Source organism: Crinia signifera, unplaced genomic scaffold (genome assembly GCF_055691185.1).
Source record: "Crinia signifera unplaced genomic scaffold, ASM5569118v1 HAP2_SCAFFOLD_405, whole genome shotgun sequence".
NCBI classification, from domain to species: Eukaryota; Metazoa; Chordata; class Amphibia; order Anura; family Myobatrachidae; genus Crinia; species Crinia signifera.
Window position 1 is genome coordinate 1 of NW_028142298.1, and position 25,366 is coordinate 25,366.

At 46.5% G+C, this 25,366-nt stretch overlaps 1 long non-coding RNA gene across 1 annotated transcript in view; it reads left to right on the forward strand.

The window, feature by feature from the left end:
• The first annotated feature begins 175 nt into the window (after nucleotides 1-175).
• LOC146055235 (uncharacterized) overlaps nucleotides 176-25,366 on the forward strand; it is a 34,111-nt gene continuing 8,920 nt past the window's right edge. The window contains exons 1-2 of the long non-coding RNA XR_014468541.1: nucleotides 176-311; nucleotides 9,730-9,858. This is a non-coding gene — a long non-coding RNA (uncharacterized LOC146055235). The remainder of the gene's footprint in view (nucleotides 312-9,729; nucleotides 9,859-25,366) is intronic.

A 25,366-nucleotide genomic window follows, 5' to 3' on the forward strand; every position in this document is an offset into this window, starting at 1 on the left:
CTAGATGTCACTATGTAGTCATAATATGGTCATGTCCACTTGTTTTTTTGCATTTTTTATTCACTTGCATCCTCTGAAGTTTTGTGTATGTATGGATGCCTTTGTTGCTTTATGACTTCTGTAGCACGATACTTGTATTCATGCTAATGTGAGCTGCAATCTCTTTCCCAGCCCACCCACGTCACCGCGGGATGACGACCGTGATGACGCGCGCTCAGCTGGACGCCGCCGAACGTGGTGACGTCACTGCTGTGCGCAGTACTCCGGAAACCGGCCTGTGGATGCTCGTGGGGGACGGCTACAGGGAGGGGGTAAGTTAGCGCCTATTTGTTAACATGTCTTATAAATACCCATGCACTTGCACTTTATTCTGTACTTCACCCTGTCTGCATTTTGTCCTGACGACGGGGGTCCGGCCCCCGAAACGTTGACACCTGTAAGACCACTTATGGAATAAACACGGCCTTTTGATTTCACCAGCATTTGTGAGTCCTCGAGTGCCCATTCATTTCGTCATAGTATTCTGTGGGCAGTTCATTGTGGCTGCCCTCTGCAAGCTGGCACCGGGGCAAGCTACACATCTCAGCTCACTTCAGTCCAGAGTGACGGCCCTTCCGGATTTCTATATATATATATATATATATATATATGGAACAAAGAGTGGGGTACCCTTTCAATGCGCTAGATAAAGTAGATTGGGCAGCACTCTGTCAGTCCCCCCTGTTAGCAGGGGAAGTGGGGAATAGAAGAAAAAAGATAGAAGACGCGCCACTATTTTATGGAGATCCACCACCAGAAGGATCAAGAAAATATATTGATTGGTCACTGTACAACAGTATTTAATACAATTAATTTAAAAAACAAAGTAAAAACATTTTTGCTTGTATGCAGTCAGTTGGTCGAATCGATATAATCAGGAAAAAACTCCCAAGGCGTTTCGTCAAAAAAAATGACTTCCTCAGGGGTAACTTTCTAGGTGGTGGAGAAAGGCCATATTACTAATTTAGTATATACACAATTAAGTAGTTACTTTTTCAATACTGAGAATGTACATACCCTTAGGTAAATGGATAGTGAATGTAAGTTTTCACTCCGGATAGCGGTCTTACTGACAAACTGTACAAAAGTGTGCAAATGGATCCCTTGGAGATCTTAATGCTGATATCCAACCGCCAATGCATCTACCTGGCTACCCCGCTAGTGGGGAGCCAGGGTATACGTATCCCTGCCATGCTTGTGGCTGAAGGAAGTCTGCGAGGCACGCTGCATGCAGTGGCGACCGGATTCTCTGGTACAGTGGTCCCCTTGCAGGCAGGTAGGGCAGGGTGCTACCTGCCTGTCTGACCGCGCTGTACTCTCACAGAACTGAGCCGCGCTGTACTCTCAAAGTACTGAGATGCGCTTTTAGAGCAATCCCACCTGGTTCCCTGCTAACAGGGACCCGGGGGCATACTTACCCCTGTAGCTGCTGTACGCGCCGAGGCTTGCGGTCCGCGAGGCGAGCTGCATGCAGCGGCGACGGGGACCCCGGAACGGTGGTTCTGTCAGCCAGGTTCCGGAGGCAAGCTGCAAGCAGCTGCAACCGGTCCCTCAACAGCGCCCTCGTCGCAGGCAGATAGGGACAGGGACTATCTGCCTGTGTAGATCTTAAAAATCCGGAAAAATAAAGAAAAAATTAGAAAAGCCCAAGAGTGAGCTAACAATGCGCCCAGCTCCCGCAGGGCACATGCTAAGACTGCCTAGGAGAGGAAGTAGAAGGGGAGGAGTTAGTCACTGTTAATTTATTCTAAAGTGCCCAAGCTCCCTGTGGTCGCCCTTCTATTCCCCACTGTAACTCTCCAGTGTCACCTAGTGGAGGAAAGAGAAATAATGATGCAGCTGATAAACCTCCCATTCTCGGGTTACATACATGAGGATAAGATTGAATTAAGCACAAAGATGATAACAAGAGCCGGATGCCCCCCGACAGTCACTATACCGACATTGGAATCCCGACTGCTAAATGCCCGATGAGCCACCGAACCTGCACGGGGCTTCTTTGCGCTTGCTCCCTTGTCAGAGTACCGGTAGTCAGTAAATGTTAGGTAAAACCACAATTAGAAGCCAAATTACAGTATAAGTTGGCTGGGGGCGGGGTCTAATGTTGAGTCTGTTCCGCCACACCCCCTGAAAGCGGCCTGCGGTTGCTTCTCCCAGAGAGGATATTGACAAAGAACCAAGCAATCATCTCCCGGCATTATGCTAGCGCAGCTGTAAAACAACATAAACTGCTCTAAATGCTTCTTAATCTTCTTCTTTTATCTCTGTCCAAGACGATGGATCCCTAGATCATGCACATGACATTCTAGGGCAGTGGTTCCCAACCGTGGTCCTAAAGTACCCCCAACAGTGCACGTTTTCCAGGTCACCCAGCAGGTGCACTCATTATTCAGACACATTTTAAAAGATCCACAGGTGGAGCTAATTATATCACTTGTGATTCTGTGTGGAGACCTGGAAAATGTGCACTGTTGGGGGTACTTGAGGACCAGTTGGGAACCACTGTTCTAGGGCAGTCATGTCCAACCTGCGGCCCTCCGGCTGTTTGCGAAACTACAAGTCCCATCATGCCTTGCCATAGTTTTGCTATTAGCGAGTGCTAAAACTATGGCAAGGCATGCTGGGATGTGTAGTTTCACAGGAGCTAGAAGGCCGCAGGTTGTACATGCCTGCTCTAGAGCGTAAGCCAGTTTTGGCAGTCACATACAGTAGGTGGGGTCTAATGAACGATACGACCATATTGCTAACACTATCAGTTCTTATACTACTACTCCCAGCATCCGCCGCCATACACTACTTTCCTATATACAGTTTCCCAGAGTGTTTGTGCCACAATAAATATAACAAAAGGCATTGTAACCCCTCCGCATCATTTCAGCCGAGTCGGGTGCGGTCCGAAAGGGCCACCCCGGGGGGGGGGCGCGGTGCAGTGTCCGCAGGTTGGGGGGGGGGGGTCACAGGCAGCCTGCACTGCTGTCTGCTATACCCTGCAGACAGCAGTAGCAGAGGAGGTGAATGGATGCCTGTGAGCGGCATCCATTCACCTCCCGGACAAGGGGTGGACGGGGGCTGGGGGCAGCCCAGCAGATTACCTTAGTGCTGGGCTTGCCCCCAGCGCAGCATTCCGGGTCCTGGCGGCGGCGATCGGAGATGACATAATCTCCAAGCGGCAGGGGGGATGCGACAGTGGTGTAAAAGGGTGCAAACGCAGGGTCACACCCGGCTTGAAGCAGGGATCAAAAACCCGGATGCGACCTGGCGTTTTTGGTATAAAAGGGGTACTATTAACAAGTCTATGAATCTGATGTAGATCACTTTTCTTTGTGGTTACAACATACTTCCCTCCAATTGAAAACTACAGTCAGGAAAATTACAGTAGGATGCGCCAAGCGCCTTTGTAAGGGGCGTGTCACACAGTGCCCAAAGGGCGTGTCTAACTCCACATGGAGCAGTACGGATGGTGTAATGGTTAGCATTACTGCCTCACAGCACTGAGGTAATGGGTTCGATTCCCACCATGGCTCTAACTGTGTGGAGTTTGTATATTCTCCCCATACTTGCGTGGGTTTCCTCCTGGTACTCCAGTTTCCTCCCACAATCCAAAAATATACTGGTAGGTTAATTGGCTTCCAACAAAATTAACCCTGGAATGTGTGTGTGTGGTAGGGATTAGATTGTAAGCTCCACTGGGGCAGGGACTGATGTGAATGTTCAAGTATTCTCTGTAAAGCGCTGTGAAATATGTGTGTGCTATATAAGAAACTGTTAATAAATAAATAAACCTATGGGCGTGTCTATGCCTAAATGCTTCTTGTGAGATATTTCTATAGAACATTAAGTCTATAGAATTTTTGAAAGGTTTTTTTTTTTTTAAAGAATGATTTTTATTTCAAAGCATCATATAGATAGAACCATACATTGCCTGAATAAAAGTATGCAGACTTCCAGCAACAGTACAGAAAACTAAATGTAGAGGGTGATTCAGACCTGCTTGATTGGCTGCAAGTAACTTTTTCGGTACATCTTTCTAGTATGGCGTAGGACAGTGGTTCCCAAACTTTTTTTAAATCCCAACACCCAAGAGCAGTGGTTCTCAACCTCGGTCATCAGGACTCCCCAACAGTGTACATTTTCCAGGCCTCCATGCAGGATCACAGGTGAAATACTTTGCTCCACCTGTGATCTTTTAAAATGTGTCAGTGAATAATGAGTGCACCTGCCGGGTGACCTGGAAAACGCAGACTGTTGGGGGGTCCTGAGGACCGAGGTTGGGACCCACAGACCTAGAGAGAGTATCAGAATTTTTTTCACAGCAGCACTAGGCTAAAAGTTTCTTTATTGAAAAATGCCAAAAAAATATATATTTAGTTGATTGTTTATATCGTACTTAAAAGTAATTATGTGGTGAGGCAAGTGATTCACTTCTGTTATCACATATTTTACGATTGGCAGCCACCAGCACTGATTTTGCCTATTATTTTGACCATAATTATAATTACATGACCAGATTAATGTTTTATTCTCAAGACACTGTTATGAATACTCGTAGAGGTTTTCTCAATGCCACAAATCCTTTTCCAGGATGAGCTGAATTAAAACAGTAATAAAACCCACAATAAATATGACTGTTTGTTTTAGAGCAGTATTGGAGTTTAGGGGATTTACTAGTATCAGGGTAGAACAGAAAGCAGTTTATTAACCCCTGGGGTCAGTGTGATACTGACAGGTGTCACAACTGAAGATGTACTGTAACAAGAGACTGTTTAGAATTGGTAACGGTGAGCTGCGGTTATACAGTAGTGAAGAGTTTTCATAAAAGTGTAGAAAGAGGTGTTTATATAAAGAAGGGGCAACATGCATGGGTAGAAATATTTGTGAACTGAACGTAGCAGCTGCCGGGTGAGTTGGCGGGGTACCACAGGTGATTCCCCACCCTAGCAGATGGGGGCCTTAAGAGCTGCAGAGTTATTCAAGTTGGGTCAAAATCTGCGCTAGTCCTCTTGTTGCGAACCACGGTGAAGGCAGATACATCTGACCATATCACCCTCCTTCTGTCATCCGTAGGACACAGAAATTAGTGTTCCTGCCCTTTTTGTGTCTGGGACTTTGCGCCCTTCCGCTGCCCCCCTGGTGCGCTGACACCCCGTTGCAAACTTTCTCATCCGCCCCCCCTGCATGCACTGAAACGCTGATGAGCTCTCTGCTGAAAGCTGTGTGTCTGTTGTTACAGATGTAGCCCGCCACCGTCCCCCATGCTGTTACCACTGCTGAAGTCCTGAGAAGTGAGCGGCATGGCAGCTCTTTAAAGTGACAAATCCCCCCCCCCCCCCCGCCACAACGCTAAGCTGCTCTCTGCTAGCAGTGGCTGTCAGCTCTTCCTGCCGGCTAAGCCCTCCCTCCACAGACAGGAGGGCTTGCTGGGGTTGCTTTTCCCATTCTGGGTAACAAGGATATAATACCTCCTGGGCAACGAGCATGAAACCTTCTTGGCAACTAAGCATAAAACCTTTGGCATTGAGTAAGAAACCCCTGGCAATGAGCATGTAGGTAAGAGGCTCTTATGTGCCATCATATGTAGTCGCTGTTAAGGTGTGTGATGGGTATTACAGTGTGGGTCATCATGTGTGATGGGCATTACAGTGTGGATCATCGTGTGTGATGGGCATTACAGTGTGGGTCATCGTGTGTGATGGGCATTACAGTGTGGGTCATCGTGTGTGATGGGCATTACAGTGTGGGTCATCGTGTGTGATGGGCATTACAGTGTGGGTCATCGTGTGTGATGGGCATTACAGTGTGGGTCATCGTGTGTGATGGGCATTACAGTGTGGACCGTCATCATGTGCGATGGGCATTACAGTGTGGGCCACTATCATGTGCGATGGGCATTACAGTGTGGGTCATCATGTGCGATGGGCATTACAGTGGGTGCCATCATGTGTGATAGGCATTACAGTGTGGGTCATCATGTGCGATGGGCATTACAGTGGGGGCCATCATGTGCGATGGGCATTACAGTGTGGGTCATCATGTGTGATGGGCATTACAGTGTGGGCTATCATGTGTGATAGGCATTACAGTGTGGGACATCATGTGCGATAGGCATTACGGTGTGGACAACCATAATGTGTGATGGGCATTACAGTGTGGGCCATCATGTGCGATAGGCATTACGGTGGGGGCCATCATGTGTGATGGGCATTACAGTGGGGGCCATCATGTGTGATGGGCATTACAGTGTGGGCCATCATGTGTGATGGGCATTACGGTGTGGGCCATCATGTGTGATGGGCATTACGGTGTGGGCCATCATGTGTGATGGGCATTACAGTGAGGGCCATCATGTGTGATGGGCATTACAGTGGGGGCCACCATGTGTGATGGACATTACAGTGTGGGCCATCATGTGTGATGGGCATTACGGTGGGGGCCACCATGTGTGATGGACATTACAGTGTGGGCCACCATGTGTGATCGACATTACAGTGTGGGCCATCATGTGTGATGGGCATTACGGTGGGGGCCACCATTGTGTGTGATGGGGCCAAACAAACATATAGGTACTTGTTTCCTAGCACGGCCACACCGATTTAGATCGGGGTGGTCGTGTCGGAAAAACCGGGTCGATCGCATCGCATGCGATTTGGTCGCATGCGATGCGATCGACGCGACCGACCGATTTTGGACCCGATTTTTTACCCGATTTTTTTCATTGAATCCAATGTAAATTGGGTCCCTGGGACCCAATTTTACATTGGATTAAATGAAAAAAATTCCCAACCCCCCCAAATGTAAGCGCGTAAACTCCAGCCCACGATAGACGACAACCCGAAGCGTGGCGAGCGCAGCGAGCCCGCGAGGGGCGGCGGTGCGCGTCCTACGACCTTTTCATTCCCCTACTATCCACGTCGGCGTGGAGTTGAGAATAGAATAGTGTGGCGAGGGGACGCGGATACCTTCACATGGAAAACGCGTCCCTTCGCGGACTTCACAGGTGTCCGCGTCGCCACGGACACCTGTGAAGGTCGCGAAGGGACGCGTATAACTGTGAAGGTATCCGCGTCCCCTCGCGGGGCTCGCTGCGCTCGCCACGCTTCGGGCTCGGTGGCTCGCTGCGCTCGCCACACTATTCTATTCTCAACTCCACGCCGACGTGGATAGTAGTGGAATGAAAAGGTCGGAGGACGCGCACCGCCGCCCCTCGCGGGCTCGCTGCGTTCGCCACGCTTCGGGTTGGCGTCTATCGTGGGGTGACGACGGGGACATCTATAATGTGAAATGGGTCATATTGGCCCATTTCACATTTTTTCACAATTTTTCACCATTTGTTAAAAAATATTTTAACATTGAAGCCTATGCAAAAATCGGGGGCATCGCGTCGCACCGACGCGATGCCCCCGATATTTTAACTTTCCCGACAAGATTTCAATGTTAAAATATTTTTTAACATTGAAACCTATGGAAATATCGGGGGCATCGCGTCGGTCGCGTCGGGACCAATGTTAATGGTCCCGACCGACGCGATGCCCCCGATATTGTATCCTAGCCGGCAAAATGGACCTGATTTCAAAAGAAATCGGGTCCATCGGGGGTAATCGTGTCCCTTAATTAAGGGACACGATTACTCCAGATTGTGGCCGTGCTAGGAAACAAGTACCAACATATCAAATAAAAGAGATGCTCCGAACAATGGGCGTTTCCGCCACACTCACATCCCCCAACGAGGCTCAGTGCCATCTTCCCGGCCTTGGGTTCTCCAGAGAATTGCATCCCACAGAATTCGGTGCGACTGCGGCTCTGCGCCATTATATTGGATGGAAGCCTGCGCTTTGCATGCTCCGCTGCGCACTCTGCTGTAATTGTTTTTTTTTTTTTTTCTACTGAACTCCTGTGCATACTGTGACTACTGGCCATACTCCACTGTGACTGCTGGCCATACCCCACTGTGTATACATTACTGTGACTGCTGCTCGTAACCCCATTGTGTATACATTACTGTGACTGCTGGCTTTAACCCCACTGTGTATGCGATACTGTAACTGCTGGCCATACCCCTCTGTGTATACGTTACTGTGACTGATGGCTTTAACCCTACTGTGTATACGATGCTGTAACTGCTGGCTATACCCCTCTGTGAATATGTTACTGTGACTGCTGGCCATACCCCACCTGCCACCTGTCGACCCAACGGTGTCGACCTAATGACTGTCGACCTAAGTGGTGTCGACAATACGACCATATCCCGTAAAGTGGCTGCTGGCAATACCCCACTAGTGTTCACACTCTGATTTTTTTAGGGCAGGGCGCTGACCATCAGGCAGAGCACTTTTTCAATCGAAAGAGCACATTTTATACTAGAAATTTACATCAGAAACAGCAAAAATTATAAGAATGATGCCCATTACACATTGTCATATTCTGCTATGGCCATTACATATTCTGTCGCAATGAAAACACATTATACCACACACCGTAATACCCATTACACATTATACCGCACACACCATAATGCCCATTACACATTATACCACACACCATAATGCCCATTACACATTATACCACACACCGTAATACCCATTACACATTAAAACAAAATACCATAATGCCCATTACACATTATGCCACACACCCTACTACCCATTACACATTGTCATACTGATCTATGTCCATTACATATTCTGTAATAATGACAACTACACGTTATATCACACAACAAAATACCCATTACACATTATACCACACACCATAATGCCCATTACACATTATACCACACACCGTAATACCCATTACACATTGTCATGCTGTGCTATGTCCATTCCATTTTCTGTCATAATGACAGCTACACATTATGGCATACACTGTAATACCTCTTATACATTATACCACACACCCTAATACCCATTACACATTGTCATACTGAGCTATGTCCATTACATATTATGACCTAATGACATCACACATTATGGCACACACTGTAATGACTCTTACACATTACACCACACACCATAATGCCTCTTACACATTATGGCATATACTGTAATGCCTCTTATACATTATACCACACAATGTAATACCCATTACACATTATACCATGCACCACAATGGCCATTACACATTATACCACACACCGTAATACCCATTACACATGATGGCACACACCGAAAGTTCTCAGCGGCACGTCAACGAGGTGGGGGGCAGCGCAAGGGCGCAGAGTGCCACACACAAAAAGGGCAGGGAGCATTTTGAGGTTTTAAAAACGGGCAGGGTGCAGCACCCTGTAACAGAAGCTTAGAAGGAACACTTGTGATATTATGCTGGGTACACATTGGGTAGCTGGAAATGGGGAACGTGCATCATTATTATAGAACAATGTTTATTCATAATCTTTCTGTGGCTGATATACCAGACATAGCCAAGCGATGTTCATAAAACATTCAGTGATTTGACTCTTTCCTTTATGGTGAAATGCCATTGGTAATCAAGATGTATATCCAATACAGATCAATCCCTGTATTTAATGTGTCCATTATGTGCTTGGTTGCATTACAGAGGAACATATTAGGCCCATGAGTACGTTACCTCAGGGCATAAATATCCCATTTTTCTTTTGTTAGGATGTTGAGCTACCACATTAGTCAGCCTTACTAATATAGTTATATACTCATGTGTTTGTGTATGTCTCCTGGATAGGGAGCTGAACAGTATGGGCATCTGGTACCGAATGGGAAGGGTTCCAAGAGCCCCAGAATCTCCGCAGCCCTCAACACCTTCCTCCCCATCTGCTGTGGTGACGTCGGCATCTGCTCCAAACCTCCCGAGGTAGGTACTTGTGTAGACGTTTTGTTTGAGCCAAGTGTTAAGGCCCATACACACTTGAAGATTTTCATTTCAAAAGACTTTGCCAAAATCTCTGAAAGATATATTTGTCACCAAAGTAGTGCGTACACACTGAGCTATTTTCCCCAAAGAGCAAGAGATTTTCAGGAGGTGAAAGACTTTGCTGAAAATCTTTCATATAAAAGGCTATTTACATAATGGGCAGGGTTTGTATTCCAAGGGTGGGAGCAGGGGCCATTTTATTCAGTGCATTTCTGTTCTAGGGGCCTGATTCAGAACTGATCGCTGGGCTGTGTATATTCGGAGCCCAGCAAACAGGTAAACGCTACCTGACTCTGCTCCGACTGGGCAAAATCCCGCCCATGTGCACAACTACCATTTAATTTGCCACCGTGCACGTAGGGAGAAATCCATTCACCTTCCCCAGCAATGTATACATTACCGCCACAACAAAATATACATTGGGGGGCAGTGGCGGTGGTAACATATACATTGTTGACCTGCGCCAGCAGTGTATACATTAACGCCATAAAAATATACATTGATGGCCAGTGGCAGTGGTCTCATATACATTGCTGGTCTGCTCCAGCAGTGTTTACATTAATAACTATTATCACTATACATTAGTGCGCAGCAGTGCCTAAAGTGGAAAAATTTGCTTCCCTGACTCTTCCCCCCCCCCCCCCCCCCCAATTATGTCACAGCCACACTGTCAGGAAAAGAATAATGTGGCCACATAATACCACCCCTGATTCAAATGATGCCCCACAGTGCAAAACAACCCAACACCTAATAAAAACTGAACATTTTGTGCCAAAAATTTTAGGGCATGGCTTTATGGGTCAGGGACACAGAAATGCACACAGTAATGCAAATTACACATTATGCCACACACCGTAATGTCCATTATACTATATGCCAAACACGGTAATGCCCATTTCACAATATGCCAAACATGGTAATGCCCATTTTTTATTATGCCACATAAGTGCCGCTTACATACATGCTCATTGCCAGGTATTACATTCTCAGTGCCAGGGGTAACATGCCCAGTGCCAGAGGTGTGCACTGTGTGGGAAAGGAGACAGCAGGGCAGAGCGGTGGGAAACCCGGATGTCTCAGAACATCCGTGGTGCGGCTATTTCAAATGACTTGCGAGCCAATCGGTGCTCGCGGCCCGGCAGCTCCTCATTTGTTGCCGTCCCGCGAGCTCTGATTGGCTCACGAGCCGTGAGTTGGCACATAATTTTAAAATAGCTACGCCACGGACGGATGGACCTTCTCTGAGACATCCTGATTTCCCACCGCTCTGCCCGGCTGTCAGCTGTTTAGCGATGCGGACGGAGGCGGAACCATTCCACCTCCAAAATAAAACTGATGGAACGCAGTTCCGCCCAGTTCCTGCTCCCTTTAACCCTGGTGGGCAGTGGTGCCCATAATATATACATTGCTGGCCTGTGTCAACAATGTATATATTACTGGCTTGTAAGTAACATTGGTGGGCAGTGATGCCACTAAAATATACATTGCTGGCATGTGCCAGCAATGTATATATTACTGGCTAATTCATAATTATTTGTGGGCAGCAAGCAAATTAATAATCATTGGTGCCCAGTGGTGCCAATAATATATACATTGCTGGCCTGTGCCAGCAATGTATATATTACTGGCTTATAAGTAACATTACATTGGTGGCAAGTGGTGCTAGCAATATATACATTGCTGGCATGTGCCAGCAATGTATATATTACTGCCTTAAAAATGTAACATTGGTGCCCAGTGGTGCTAGCAATATATACATTGCTGGCTTATGCCAGCAATGTATATATTACTGCCTTAAAAATTTAACATTGGTGCCCAGTGGTTCCAGCAATATATACATTGCTGGCATATGCCAGCAATGTATATATTACTGCTTTAAACATAAAACATTGGTGGCCAGCAGTGCCCCCTGCTCTCAGTGCTCTGTGTTAAGCATAGCAGGGGGGGCGTGGCCAGCAGAGTGTGTTGCCGGGTGAGGGAGAAGTGCTCCGTGGTGAGCACTGAGCAGGAGGGCGGGACAAGCAGACAGACAGGGACTCGGAGCAGGATGCATGGAGCCGGCGCAGCAGCACTTGGACAGGGTGAGTATTATGACAGGCGGGGGCGGGGGGGCGGCGCGGCGGTCCGCCGGGCTGAAAGTGGTTAATCTTTCAGCCCGGCAGGCGTACACACATGGCGATGATGGATGAAAAACCATCCATCATCGCCACATCTGCTGGTAAAACCAGCAGATGAACCACTTTCCTAGCGATGATGCGGGAGCGCGCATCATCGCTAGTCGGCAATCTCCGGGGCATACAAACTGCTGTTTTGAGCGATTTTCAGCTGAAAATCGTCAAGTGTGTATGGGCCTTCACTATTCGGCCCAAATGTCAAATGCAATAAAGATACGTTACTGTCCTCCTTATACTACACACTTGCCGGTCCTTTCTCACAGAACCACGGGCTGCTAAGAGGCCCAGATATCACTGGGAAGGGACAGCGAGTGCGGGACTGTAATATTACCAGGTCTTTATTACTCTACAGAGAATGCTTCATTCATTAGGACAGGCATGTCCAAACTATGGCCCTCCAGCTGTTGTGAAACTACACATCCCAGCATGCCTTGCAATAGTTTAACATTCCCTAAAAGCAAAACTGAGGCAAGGCATGATGGGACTTGTAGTTTCACAACAGCTGGAGGGCCATAGTTTGGACATGCTTGCATTAGGACCTAATGCTTGTGTTGATCCTATGACCCATACCCGTCTTATGCTGGGCATACACTATGCAATGTCTGTCAGACCAGCAGATATACGCTATGAGATAGTAGTGTATGGCCACATGATCCGGGTTCCTTCCCTGTAGAGGGAACATTTCCCCATGCCTCCCCTGTGACAGAACAGGTGAAAGGATGGGCGCTCAGTTTGGAATGTTGGAAAATGTCTCTTGCCCGACAGGCCGATCATCGCTTATTGGTTGCAGCTACCCGATGCACTCATTGGCCGGATCCACTGATAATCAGCCAGTCAGGACAATGATTGCATAATGTATTTATATGTATTACAGGAACTTTTCTTGTATGAAGTAAAGGGACGCTGTTTGTAACCATATGTTCTTGTAATCACATTACACTCTTGTTACAGTACATGTTTGTTACAGCCTTGACCCATGTTGGATGAAGTGTGTAAACTCTTACAATCATGGGACACACTGTCTGTATTATGGATGTTTCTGAGTAGTGCCTGGGTGCACCATGCGATGCCCGGAACTGCTCCGTACTGTGGATGCGTCTGCCGGCTTCTTCCTTCATAGTAGCTTTCAGATGGAAACTGATTCAGACGTATCTTCTGTATCCAGCATGAAGTGGGTCCGAGCCCAGATACTAATGATGACTGCAGTGGGCGGGACAGGCTTTCACGTGTGGATTGTTAGTGTACACGGGAGACTCCCGCATTACCATATGGAATTCAGCAATGGCGCGCATGAGTCAGATTTACACCCTCTCCCGGTGACAATATACATATTATTCAGTTATTTAATAGACCAAATTTTCAATTGTTTTTTTTTCTCATTTACCCACATTCCAATGTCCATGGGGGAAGCCTTGTTATCTGTGCAGAACAATCAATAACATATTCTGAATATTCGCTTACTGATTTGTGATGACCCGTCACCGTGGCAGCACCTGACCGTAGCCTGGTGACTTACCTGGGTATCCAGTAAGTGAGGTCAGATATCTGTAATGTGCTAAATCAGGGAATAAATAGTATGGTGACAGCAGGTACAGTCCGATATATAGGACCTAATCTGTCCATGAGTCGGTCCGCTCAGTATAGCTGTAAGAACAGTACATGCTGAGCAGCTTTATGTGACTGCTACAGTAAGTACAGCACATGCTGAGCAGCTTTATGTGACTGCTACAGTAAGTACAGTACATGCTGAGAAGCTTTATGTGACTGCTACAGTAAGTACAGTACATGCTGAGCAGCTTTATGTGACTGCTACAGTAAGTACAGCACATGCTGAGCAGCTTTATGTGACTTCTACAGTAAGTACAGTACATGCTGTCAGCTTTATGTGACGGCTACAGTAAGTACAGTACATGCTGTCAGCTTTATGTGACGGCTACAGTAAGTACAACACATGCTGAGCAGCTTTATGTGACTGCTACAGTAAGTACAGCACATGCTGAGCAGCTTTATGTGACTTCTACAGTAAGTACAGTACATGCTGTCAGCTTTATGTGACGGCTACAGTAAGTACAGTACATGCTGTCAGCTTTATGTGACGGCTACAGTAAGTACAACACATGCTGAACAGCTTTATGTGACTGCTACAGTAAGTACAGCACATGCTGAGCAGCTTTATGTGACTGCTACAGTAAGTACAGTACATGCTGAGAAGCTTTATGTGACTGCTACAGTAAGTACAGCACATGCTGAGCAGCTTTATGTGACTGCTACAGTAAGTACAACACATGCTGAGCAGCTTTATGTGACTGCTACAGTAAGTACAGCACATGCTGAGCAGCTTTATGTGACTTCTACAGTAAGTACAGTACATGCTGTCAGCTTTATGTGACGGCTACAGTAAGTACAGTACATGCTGAGCAGCTTTATGTGACTGCTACAGTAAGTACAACACATGCTGAGCAGCTTTATGTGACTGCTACAGTAAGTACAGCACATGCTGAGCAGCTTTATGTGACTGCTACAGTAAGTACAACACATGCTGAGCAGCTTTATGTGACTGCTACAGTAAGTACAGCACATGCTGAGCAGCTTTATGTGACTTCTACAGTAAGTACAGTATATGCTCTCAGCTTTATGTGACGGCTACAGTAAGTACAGTACATGCTGAGCAGATTTGTGTGACTGCTACAGTAAGTACAGCACATGCTGAGCAGCTTTATGTGACTGCTACAGTAAGTACAGTACTTGCTGAATAGCTTTATGTGACTGCTACAGTAAGTACAGTACATGCTGAGCAGATTTACGTGACTGCTACAGTAAGTACAGCACATGCTGAGCAGATTTATGTGACGGCTACAGTAAGTACAGCACATGCTGAGCAGCTTTATGTGACTGCTATAGTAAGTACAGGACATGCTGAGCAGCTTTATGTGACTGCTACAGTAAGTACAGCACATGCTGAGCAGCTTTATGTGACGGCTACAGTAAGTACGGTACATGCTGAAAAGCTTTATGTGACGGCTACAGTAAGTACGGTACATGCTGAGAAGCTTTATTTGACTGCTACAGTAAGTACAGTACATGCTGAGCAGATTTATGTGACTGCTACAGTATGTAATGCATATGCTGAGCAGATTTATGTGATTGCTACAGTAAGTACAGCACATGCTGAGCAGCTTTATGTGACTGCTACAGTAAGTACAGTACATGCTGAGCAGCTTTATGTGACTGCTATGAGGCATGGAAGTAAAGCTACTAGACTATAACACAAGTCAGTATATAGCTGTATACGCACTGGATGATGTCTGTACCCAGCGGCATCCTCCGAGATGGGACCCGGTGGGGTGCTGGCATCGGCTAGTGCATACACACTTTTGTTAATGCCAGCCGCAACGAGCGACGGTGGGGGTGCAGGCTCCATGTTACATTGCTGACAAGTTGTGTGAGTGCACATCATCAGCATTGTGCGTACACACTAGACCAGGGGTAGCCAACTTCAGTCCTCAATAGCTACCAACAATTCACATTTTTCAGAGCACCTAGCTTGTGCACAGGTGCACGCATTACTCAATGACACATTTTAAAAGATCCATAGGTGGAGCTAATTACTTCATTTGTGATTCTATGAGGAAACCTGGAAAACACGCACTGTTGGTAGCTCTCGAGGACTGGAGTTGGCTACCCCTGCATTAGACTAGATCAGGCATTCCCAATCACGGTCCTCAAGGCACATCAACAGTGCAGGTTTTAGTGATATCCAGGCTTCAGCACAGATGGTTTAATCAGAATCCCTCAGATGTGCTCAAGCCTGGATATCTACAAAACCTGCACTGTTGGTGTGCCTTGAGGACTGTGATTGGGAATGCCTGGACTAGATTTTGGTTCTGTTTTTCCGATCCATCGGTTCCTGCTAAAGTATTTAAAATGTCACCTGATGCTATATATGTCACCTGATACTATATATGTCACCTGATGCCACTTATGTCACCTGATGCTATATATGTCACCTGATGCTATATATGTCACCTGATACTATATATGTCACCTGATGCCACTTATGTCACCTGATGCTATATATGTCACCTGATGCTATATATGTCACCTGATGCTATATATGTCACCTGATGATAACATATTGGTGAGATTTAATAGGATGAGAGATTCAAAAAGTGAGAGATTTGGTAAGAAATCTCCAGGTTTTTTTAAAGCGGCAATCATTTACACTGCAAAACCAGTTTGATTTTGCCGTGTAAATGATTGCCACTTTAGAAAACTGGAGATTTCTTACCAAATCTCTCACTTTTTGAATCTCTCATCCTATTAAATCTCACCCATTGTATTAACTTCCAAAAATGAAGAGGATTTCCCAGATATTAGGGGATTCTAGCAATAAAACATTAGTATGGGCTGGATGGTGTAATATTATTAATGAAACTTCCTGTCGGCAGATGTGAGATTGAGTGTGACCTCACACATTAACCATATTTGCTAGTGGATAAAATCTAACTTATCTAAAATAACGACATGGACAACAGTAATGCCATTAAAATCAGTCAACCTTTTTATTTTGTAACATTTTAAATAACTATGGTGGCAGACAGAAAGAACGGTCAGTTTACCAGTGACATAAGCCAATTGGCCAGTACACCACAATAGGCCAACTAGACAGTCAGTGGCCCTGACCCCCAGTAGGGTAGGTCACACTAGATCAGTGTATTAGAAAGAGGGGTGCCGGATGACTGCCCGGCAATCGGGATCCTGACGGTAAGTGTACCAACATAGGAATTGCGACTGCCGGTGCTCTGACATGGGGGATCCCAACTGACAGGGTCTATTCTCCCTTGTGGGGTCCATGACCCCCATAGAGGGAGAATAGAACCTGTGGCGAGCCACCGAGCCTGCAAGGGGCTTCTTTGCGCTCACCCCCTTGTCAGAGCACTAACTGGCAGTCGGGATTCCGATGTCGGTAAACTGACTGTCATGATCCCGATTGTTGGACAGTCATACCACACCCTGAAAAGAGAGCGCTCCTCCATAAAGCAGCGCATTAGCCACTGGACTGACGTTATTTCCCGCCACAGAGAGGTTGACCAACCCCAACAGGCAAGAAAAAAGAAAAAAAAAGTTTGGGCTAGGGTGGGTGGGGAATCCAGGCTAAAAGAGTCAGCCCCTAGCTAGCCTACAATCAAAATGTCCACATCTCCAGAACTATCGAAATAACAACCTGACTAATGCCAAGGGAGTAAGGGGGTGGGATGACTTGGCCCGAGGTGAAAACCTGAAAAAACTGCACGGAGAACACGAGCCAATAGTGTCACCGTGTATTCAGGAGAAAACAGGGAAAATCCCTCGGGACCCTCACCGCTAACGGTGACGAGTGGCAAATGCTCCCAAGTCTTGTCTATTCGTGATGTGGTGTAGAAAGTGGGGAAGCAGATCGTTGAAGGAGCCGCCCTGCCGATCAAGCAGGATTACACTATAAAAACTAGTGCATGGAGCAGCTGACTGGTCGACACAGGTGGCCCCAACCCCAAACCGCTAGCCCACCCCCACACCACCTGACGAATAGACCTATATACAATGATAGGCATTGCACCTCCTGCTGCGTTACTGATCGGAACGGCATCCTGGGCTGCAGTATCCGATCTCCTGTGACAACTTTGTCCAGCTCCGACCCAGTTGGGTCATGCAAGCCGACCATGGAATCTGCTCCGATCAGGTCTGAAAATCTCAGTCCTCCGAAGTAGATCCTGGCCCCATCTTTCACAAACAACCTCCATCCCCATGCCATCCCCAAGCAGCATCCGACTATCAATCACGGACTGTCTGATGCCATAGTTCAACCAATGTTGTGGACACATACTGTACATGGGCAGTATGGGTCCAACACATGCGCAGGGTACCAAATATCAGTACTTTACTGAATGTGCCACTACAGCTTTGGATTATGATTCGGGCCCAATATGCTAATTTAGTATTTGAGTTTCTGTGCCATCGGCCGCAGGAGTGTTGGAGAAGTGTAAAAGAGACAAATACCAACATGACTAATACCAAGTGAGGGGGGGGGGGGAGGGGGTGAGATGACTTGGCCCGAGGTAAAAACCTGAAAAACCTGATAAACCTGCACGGAGAACACGAGCCAATAGTGTCACCGTGTATTCAGGCAAAAACAGGACAAAATCCCTCGGGACCCTCACCGCTAACAGTGACGAGTGGCAAAATGCTCTCAAGTCGTGTCAGCCCTAGGCCGCATGAGTGTGGGTGGGGTGTAGTAAAAATAATTACCAACCTGACTAATACCAAGTGAGGGGGGAGGAGGGGGTGAGACGACTTGGCCCGAGGTAAAAACCTGAAATTCCTGATAAACCTGCACGGAGAACACAAGCCAATATTGTCACCGTGTATTCAGGAGATAACAGGGAAAATCTCTCGGGACCCTCACCGCTAACGGTGACGAGTGGCAAAATGCTCCCAAGTTGTGTCAGCCCTAGCCCGCAGGAGTGTGGGTGGTGTGTAATAGAGGCAGCTGAAAGCTGATGGAATGGGATAGAGCGGTTGTGATGGTGCGGAAAGCAGAAAAGAGTGTAAAGAAAAGAGGAGCGAGAAGCAAACCCAAAATGGCCACAGGAGTGTGTGTGGAGTGTAGTAAAACCAAATACTAACATGACTAATGCTAAGTGAGGGGTAGGAGGGGGTGAGACGACTTGGCCCGAGGTAAAAACCTGAAATTCCTGATAAACCTGCACGGAGAACACGAGCCAATAGTGTCACCGTGTATTCAGGAGATAACAGGGAAAATCCCTCGGGACCCTCACCGCTAACGGTGACGAGTGGCAAAATGCTCCCAAGTCGTGTCAGCCCTGTAAAGAAAAGAGAGAGAAGAAAACCCAAAATGGGATAACACCTGTGAGGAGAGAGATAGAAGGAATTACCACGATGTACGGTGGAGAAGATCTTCATGTTCTCGGTGTATTCAGGAGATACGACACAGGACCGGCCACCGAGTGGACTGTCTGCGGCACACAGGACAGCTGGGATTTGAGTCCGCCCACACGTAGATGCAGCTCGGATGAAATCTGTGGCCACAGGGCAGAACTGACACCCGCTCTCCATTTTGGAACTCCATAATACAGATCACGCAGAATTGCGGCTCTTCATCCTCAGCAATAGTGCACGATGGAAATGCGCTGATCTCCAAATCCCAGGGTGCGACATTCTCCCTGGTGAGACGTATCTGCAGGTATTCGAGGTTACGACTGTCGCTGTCTACCTCCATGGCCAGGATATGCTGTCCGTTGACCTCTACAATCATGGCTGGTTGGTTAAGCTCACCGATGAACACCATTTCAGACGACAGGAAGTCTTGCGCGTTGATCTCAACAAAGATGGTCGACTCTGGAATCTGCTCGTGCATCTCCAACATCCTGTCATTGAAATACTCCCTCTCGAGCTCGTCTACGAGGTCTGCGTAATTCTGATGATGTTCAGCTGGAGGATCAGAGGCTCGATGAAGTTCCCTGGGACCAGGGATAAAAATGGGTGAACGGCTTCGGGCTCTGTTCTCCCTTTGAGATGTTTCGTCACTGGTTTCCTGACGAGATCTTCTTTGGCGCTCGGAGCGCAGCCTCTCCACAAAAACGGTCTGCGTAGAATCGTCTGAAAAGATATACCTTTATATTGTAGCTATAATTACTAGATAATTATTAAATAACTATTATTAATAAATAACATGTTCAAAGCAATTGCTGATCAGCAAATTGAGTTACAGCAATCACATTCTGAATATAATACTTTATTGTGTCAACAATACACTACAACAATGCACTGTCAACAAAAAATGACACACAAGTACCTGCACAAACATATCCCATTTCATTGTTTATCATTCAGCATATTAACAGCAGTTGGAAAAAAAACTGTTTAGCATGCGCTTTGTACGTACCGGGATACTGCGGAACCGTTTTTTCGATGGCAGAATATCAACAACCTCATAATTATGATTTGTCAGTGATGAGAGGCAGAATATCAGGGTTATATTTCAAGTGAGTTTTTGTAATACCCCTTTCACACCAGCCTAATTTCCCGGGTAGCGCTGGTTTGTTAGGTTCCCGGGCCAAACTCCTGGGAAAATTTGCCAGGATTTCAACCAAGCAGGGTTGTTCACGGGTTCAACCCAAGGTCCTGGCCGTTTTGAATGGGGTAGGGATTACTAACCCTGGTTACTGGTCCATGGTGCAGATGGTCAGGCTGGGGATCCACACAGGCGGCGGGCGCAGATGACAGGACAGGAGGTGGATGAAGATGATGCAGCTCTCCGGTGCCCTTACTCCCGCCGGAGAGCTGCGTCATCTGCACCTGCTGTCTGACCTGTGTGGATCACCGGCCTGCACCGAGGACCAGCAACCCAGGGTGAGTACTATTCACCGGCCTCCGCCACCATCCCAGCTACCCCTGCCTTCTGACGGCCTCCTCTCTGCCTCCTTCCCACACCAGAAAACGCAGAGACTTTTCTGGTGTGAAAGGGGCCAACCGGGGCATGATCCCTGGGCCGAATTCCTGGGTGGTTCCCTGCATTTTCTGGTGTGAAAGGGGTATTATCGTTTGTTAGAAAGATAACATTACAGAGCAATAATAGCCAGTGCCTACCAGATATAGTATGTGTGGATGGGGGTGGCATGGGTATTATTCGTGCCTCTAACTGGAAATCCTTATTTCTAGAGTTATTTTTGTGAGGTTTTTTTTTTTTTTATATTTGTCTATTTGCTATTTTGGCAACTAGATGAATACCTAGTGTCTAAACTAGAACTTGAAATCGCCAATAATCCACTACATCAGTATATGTATACAGAATTTATATGTACATTTTATTAAAGGTAAGCATTCAAATCAATTTAACATGACAAATGTTATTATTATTTTTGTTTAAGAATAAGATGGTGGGGACCTCAAAAATGTGTGTTTCTTTGGGCCTCTAAGAACCTCTGAAAGAGCCTGATAGTACCAGACCAGAACCCAGTGATTACCATACAGAACCACCATAAGTGTACCATGGAGTCGGCCTGTGTCACATGGGTCAGTGATTAATAATGCACCATGTCCACTTGAACCTGATTTACCAATCCCAACCACTTTGTGGTCAGGATCTGCGATCTGTGATCCCTAAACCCTTATAAGAGGGCTACCCTGACAGTCTATACCAGTGACGGCTAACCTTGACATTCCAGCTGTTGTTGAACTACACATCCCAGCATGCCCTGCATCAGTTTTAGCATAGCCAATTGGTAAAACTAGCAGGGCATGCTGGGATGTGTAGTCCAACAAAGCTGGAGTGTCAAAGTCAGCCCTCACTGGGCTATACCGCTCTAGCAAGAGCCGCAGCCTGACTGTTACCTGGAGCGTGCTGCCTTAACGGATTGTAGTGTTTGTGCTCTATTGTGCGATCTGACCACTATATGAATAATATGTGTAACTAGGTAGCAGAGTATTGCCGGTTATATCTTGCTGAAACGTCTGGCAATGATTACTGATACACAGATGACTTAAACAATATGGGCGGTTCAGGAGGCAATGGCACCTTTTTAAGAGCTCAGCTCAAACATGATTGAACTCGGGCATGACCACTAATGGACAAGAGTAAAGGTGCATACACACTGAAAGATTTGAAGCAAGATGTGGACAATCCCGATCTCAATAGGAACAGCCTATTCAAATCGTTCCTTGCACCAGCCGATCATTAGGATTGGTCTATGATATTCCTAGCATGCAGGAAGATCATAGGCCAATTTTTTGTGAAGTGTTTCAAATCGTTTCGTGTGTACGCACGTTGAACGATTTGAAACCATCTGAAACCATGTTGGATCATTTCCAACATCGTTTCCAACATCGTTTCGTGTGTTTGCACCTTTTAGAATAAGCTATTCATATCTGTAAGTGGATACAATACAGTGGTATAATAAATTAGAATCTCTCCCGGAGCAGTGGTCATGCTAAACGAAATAATAAAGTTTTGAAAAATGATATGGCTGCTGTATCAGCCCGTTACTGGGATGTGGTCATTTGGTCTACAGCATGTTCGACATCATTAGGTCGACATGGGTCTAGGTCGACATAGAAAAAGGGGTACTTGTGTATTATAGCGGCGCCCCCGATGTACATCGTACGATGAACGCATCGCATCGCATGCCATGTACTGGATTTTGACCCCCTATACGATGAAAAATTGTATAAGCACCCTAAAGGGTGCTTTTGAGCACCCTAATGGTGCGTGGCGAGCGGACGCGGATACCTTCACAGGTAAACGCGTCCCTTCGTGGGCTTCACAGGTATCCGCGTCCCCTCGCGGGGCTCGCTGCGCTCGCCACACTATTCTATTCTCAACTCCACGCCGAGGTGGATAGTGGGGGTATGAAAAGGTCGTAGGATGCGTACCGCCGCCCCTCGCGGGCTCGCTGCGCTCGCCACGCTTCGGGTTTACGTTTATAGTGGGGGGGGTGGCGTGGGGGTGCATTTAAAATTGTAAGCACCCATTAGGGTGCTTATACAATGTTTAATCGCATCGCATCGTATGGCATTGTATGCCATGTACAATGGCATACAATTTGAAAATTGTATGCCATCGCACACTATTGAAGCAAATCGCGTCGCATCGCATACCATCGTATGCGTTATGGTATGCGATGCGATGGGCGCCGCCAAAATACACAAGTACCGAAAAAGGTTGACATGGTTCTAGGGCGAAAGGTCAGTAGTTGGACAGATGCGGTGCACTTTAAACTGTGTCCATGTCGACTGTGTTGATATTCAGGTAAAAAAAAAACAGTGAAAAACTCCATGTCGACCTTTTGACTGTCGACCTAGACCTTGTCTAACTAATCACCTGTCGAACTAATGACCTTTCGACCTAGAATCATGTCGACCTTTTCCCATGTTGACCTAATGGTGTCGACCATCATGCTGTAGACCAAATGATCCCAACCTCCCATTACTATAGCCAAACGGATTACAAAAAAGGGTACTTGTTTCCTAGCACGGCGCCACGATTTTCAATCGTATGGCATCTTATGCATTCTATCGCATCGCATGCCATATAGCCGCATGCGATGCGATTTTAAATTGTATAAGCACCCTAATGGTTGCTTACAATGTTAATTGCACCCCCATGCCACACCCACTATCAACGCCAACCCGAAGCGTGGCGAGCGGCGGCGGTACGCGTCCTCCGACCTTTTCATACCCCCAGTATCCACGTCGGCGTGGAGTTGATTTTATATAGTGTGGCGAGCGCAGCGAGCCACTGAGCCCGAAGCGTATTACTTTACTTGTATTGCGCTCGCCATGCTTTGGGATGGCATTGATAGTGGGGTTGGCATTGATAGTGGGGGTGCTTTTAACATTGTAAGCACCCATTACGGTGCTTATACAATTAATAATCTTATAGGGGGCCATTTAACATTGAAAGCACCCATTAGGGTGCTTATACAATTTAAAATCGTATCCCATGCCATTGTATGCCATATACAATGGTATACGATTTTAAATTGTATAACATCGGGTGCCATCGCGTCGCATCGCATACCATTGTAAGGCTTATGGTATACGATGCAATGGGCGCCGTGCTAGGAAACAAGTACCCAAAAAAGTATAACAGTGTGTAACAAATGAAAACATAAATTAAATATTCCAAACTGACAATGGTTCATATAATATCAAGCAGGAAAAACACCTTTATATGCTTTTAAAATAATGCAAATAACATTCTATATACCGTAATTATCGGTGCTAAACGTGAGATCCCCAAACCGGTGAAGCTGACAAATTACAGATAAATACAGAGGGAATGCCAGATGAAATGTTGAGTGGTGTGATAATGTCCACTGTTATGTCGACCTTGGCTCGTGTCAACCTTCAGTGATGGACCCAATGTATGTTGACCTTAGTGCAATCAGCCCATACCCAGAGTAACATCAGGCATTAGGAAGGAATCAGAGTGAAGGTCAGTGAATATTTCCCCAGGATGCCATTTACATTTTATATACTAATAAAAGTGATATTTTATGATTCAGTAAAAGGATCCTTAGTGCACCTACGAGAAGGCTTGCTAGGTGTTGTAGGTCCCAGCTGAAGCTGTGGGTAGCACCTCCCATAGCAATGAATAAAGACTGAACTATTGCAAAAACCGAGCTTGTAACATGACAGTTAGGGGCTAAAGGTAAAGGTACTCTATCTCTACCAGTCGCTAAAGCTTACCGCATCTCCCTGTCAGCCTGAAAATGCCAGGAGCTTTGGAGGCCTATGTACTAACCTTGGGATAAAGTGTCTAGTTATGAAGTACCGCCAGTCAGCTCCTCACTGCCATGTTACAGAAGGTTTGAAAATGACATTTAGGGACTGATTATTGGTACTTTGGGGTCTATGTACTAAGCCTGGGATAAAGGGTTTGGTTATAAAGTACCAGCCAATCAGCTCCTCGCTGCCATGTTACAGGAGGTGTTTGAAAATGTTAGTTAGGAGCTGGCGTGTTGGTAGATTATCTCTGTCCACATTATCTCTTTCCAAGTCTTAGTACATAGACCTCTTTGGGGCCCATTTATCAAAAGTTTTAGCTCCAGCCAATCCGCTTCTGTCATGTTTTTGAAAAATGGCATTTGGGTGCTGGTTTGCTGCAGCACCATTTATCATAAGCAATAGGTTTTAAGTGTCTAAAATGGATTTAAAGATTGTGCCCTGTATCTCTCTCCAAGATTTCATGAATCTCCCACAAAGTGAGGGTATTACATACAGCTCATGTGCAGCTAACCCCAACTGCCGCCCGCATGCCACACAGGCAGAGAGATATCATGGCATGTAGAAAGGTAAAGTGGGAGAGATAAAGTACCAGCCAAACAACTCCTATTATTATTAATGACAGAAGCTGGTAGTTTGGTACTTTATCTCTCTCCCTGCTGTTATAAATTGCCCCCTTAGATTGGACTAACTGCCCCAATAGCTCACTTACCTTGATCTCCTTGGCGGCTCCATCTCCTCTGGTCCTCCTGGAGCCGCCGTAACTCTCTTCTGCTCATCTCGATCTGAAATATAAGCACAATAACCACAACAAACAATGTCCAGTAAAGCTCAGGTGTTATGGGGCTCTGAATAGCGGGATCCTGTAGAAATCTGCTGGGAGTACAACACTAGCTGTCGCAGCAAACTAGCTCTCTCTTCCAGAAGCAGCTTCTCTCTTCAGTGTCAGGTACACCAACTGACAAATTGCTACAGTTGGGACAGCAACATGG